The sequence below is a fragment of the Haemaphysalis longicornis genome, unplaced genomic scaffold, assembly GCF_048455015.1.
Source record: "Haemaphysalis longicornis isolate Haplotype H1 unplaced genomic scaffold, Haemaphysalis longicornis Haplotype H1 scaffold_1, whole genome shotgun sequence".
In the NCBI taxonomy this organism is placed as follows: domain Eukaryota; kingdom Metazoa; phylum Arthropoda; class Arachnida; order Ixodida; family Ixodidae; genus Haemaphysalis; species Haemaphysalis longicornis.
The window spans coordinates 374666493-374669415 of NW_027526203.1; positions in this window are offsets into that span (position 1 = coordinate 374666493).

Genomic DNA, 2923 nt, shown 5'->3' on the forward strand with positions numbered 1-2923 from the left:
GCGAGTCCGAGATGGTTGACAGCCTCTTTAAAACGCTTTTGCGGTGGTGCCGTCCGTGATGCACAAGAGGAGCGCCATCTCGTATAACTGTAACAAACCAAGCGGCGTGGTTGCGCAACAGAAGAGCTGCGGCAGCAACAGCAGCGCCCACAAACTCGGGAGTAGAGAAAACGAGGGATTCGCTTTACCCGCCGCGGTGGCTCAGTGGCTAAGGCGTTGCGCTGCTGAGTACGAGGTCGCGGGTTCGATTCCCGGCCGTGGCGGCCGCTTTTCTGATGGAGGCGAAAAGCAAAAACGCCCGTGTGTACGAGATTTCGGCGCACGATAAAGATCCCCAGGTGGTCAAAATTAATCCGGAGCCCTCCACTACGGCGCGCCTCATCGCCTGCGTTGCGTCGGCGCGTTAAACCCCACAATCAATCAATCAGGGATTCGCTTTAATAAAGAAAATGAAAATTATAAACTGAAAATTAATAAGAACAACGTATGTCCATCTAACGCATAACTCTGATTTGAATAAATAAAAAATGAATAAATAAACGGAAAAGCGCACCCAATACGCCGCACGTTGTCTATTTGCTTACGCACTCGCCGTATAGGAGGCTAATGAAAAAGGGCTTGCTTAAAGTGAGCCAAGGTGTCTTTTTTTCATGACGCGTGTGATCGCATCCGAACTACAAGTTTCCTTGCCTCCTCTCGGCATTAATAGCTCAAGTGGCGTGAAATAAATGCTATACCCCTTTCTTAACTGATCGATGGTCATTGGCAGTGGAGATAACATACGGCTTAATTAACGAGAAAACATATTGTCACGAAGCCAGGGACGACGCAGTTGTTTTGGAAAAGAAACAAGTTTATTGGAGCGAACTTGTGCTCCCCTAACAACTCAAAAGAATTCAGAGGTGGCGAAACAGCGGTCTACAAAGTGACGTGCGTCGGCGAACGTCGCAGAATCGAATACCCGGGCGTCTGCTCTGCCGGCTTTTAAGTGCGAATGCACTTTATAAGCGACCCCAAACCTTCCACCGCCGGCGGCGGCGGCGGCGGCGTCCGCAGTCCTCCTCTCCCTAGCAACGGCGTGGAGCGGAGAGGAGCGTCGGTAGCAACGGCGTGGTGACGTCACTTCACCACGTGACCGCGCTCGCTCCTCCTCCTCGCCGTGGCTGCGCGGGTGCGCGCCGCTCCCCGCACCGCTCCTCGCGCCGTGACGTCATGGTATGACGTCACAGCGCGCCTCCTCTCCCCAGCAGCTGCCGCGCGCCTCTCTCTCCACCGTGACGTCACACTCTCTCCTCTCCCCCTCGCTCGGCTGCAGCTGCCGTGCGCCGCTGTCCCTCTCCCCTTGCGCTCGCCTCCTGTCTCAGCCACCTGGCTCGGCGCGCTCGGCGCGGCGTACTTCCCTATATATGCAGCGATAAACTGCCAGACCTCCGTGGGTCGGCTCGCGCGCGCTCACGGGCGAATGCCAACGGATTTTAACTTTACTCCCCCTTATAGCATCACCCCGTGCATTCGCACTTAACCATGTTCACCCTCGGGGAAATGCTTGGGAGTTTTTTTTATCTTTCGGCGCGCGTGGTTCTCGAACCGTCGATTCGCATCGAGAACATTGTAGATCCAAGAAGATTATTCCGGGCTGTTCACGTTAGATCAGAATGCTCTCCCTATCAGAACAGATAACACATGCGGCACAGAAAGAAAGAATGGAACACGCGCTTCCCTTGGCCCAGAGATAACACAGACCGGCGCTGCCGGGCGGGCGGTAAAAGCAAAACACAAATAAACAAACCCAAAGCATGGTTCGCGGCATTACCCCCCCTCTAAGAGTGCATCGTCTAAAAAAAGTTTCTAAAAAATAAAAGTTCGTCATCTTCTGTAGAAAGGTTTTAAGCGAACCACGTGGACGACTTCGGGCCGCGTGTGTCGTCGTGATGTGCCGGAGTCACCATCGGGGATCACTTCGTAGGTGAGTTGGCCAACACGTCGTAGAATCTTGTAGGGTCCGAAGTATCGTCGCAGAAGTTTCTCACTCAGTCCGCGTCGTCGGATGGGAGTCCAAACCCACACACGATCCCCTGCGTGGTACTCGGCGGCTCGGCATCGGAGGTTGTAGCGGCCGGCATCCACCAGCTGTTGGTCCATTATACGAACTCGAGCGAGCTGGCGGGCCTCCTCCGCACGCTGAAGGAATCCTTGGACGTCGGCGTTCAGGTCGTCGTCTTCTACATGAGGCAGCATGGCGTCAAGCATTGTAGTCGGCCGTCTTCCGTAGACGAGCTCGAACGGTGTCATCTGCGTGGTTTCTTGGATAGCCGTGTTGTACGCAAACGTGACATACGGGAGCACTTCGTCCCAAGTCTTATGTTCAACGTCGACGTACATGGACAGCATATCCGCAATCGTCTTGTTCAAACGTTCCGTTAGTCCGTTCGTTTGGGGGTGGTGCGCCGTCGTTCTTCGGTGATCCGTGTTGCTGTAGCGTAAGATTCCTTGCATGAGCTCCGCAGTAAAGGCCGTTCCGCGGTCTGTGATGAGGACTTCAGGGGCTCCATGTCGCAGCACAACTTGTCTTATAAAAAACTTGGCGACTTCTTGTGCAGTCCACCTCGGAAGAGCGGCGGTCTCCGCGTAGCGCGTCATGTAGTCTGTTGCTACGACGATCCACTTGTTCTCGGATCGTGACGTAGGGAACGGGCCCAGAAGGTTCATTCGAATCTGTTGGAAGGGCCTTGAAGGGACGGCGATCGGCTGCAGAAGTCCGGCGGGTCTCGTCGGTGGCGTTTTTTGTCGCTGACAGTCACGGCAGCTCCGGTCGTAGTGGGTGACGTCGGATGTAAGGCGGGGCCAGTAGTACTTCGCCTTGATTTTTCCAATTGTGCGGGCTGTGCCGAGATGTCCGGAAGACGGGTCGTCGTGGCACGCT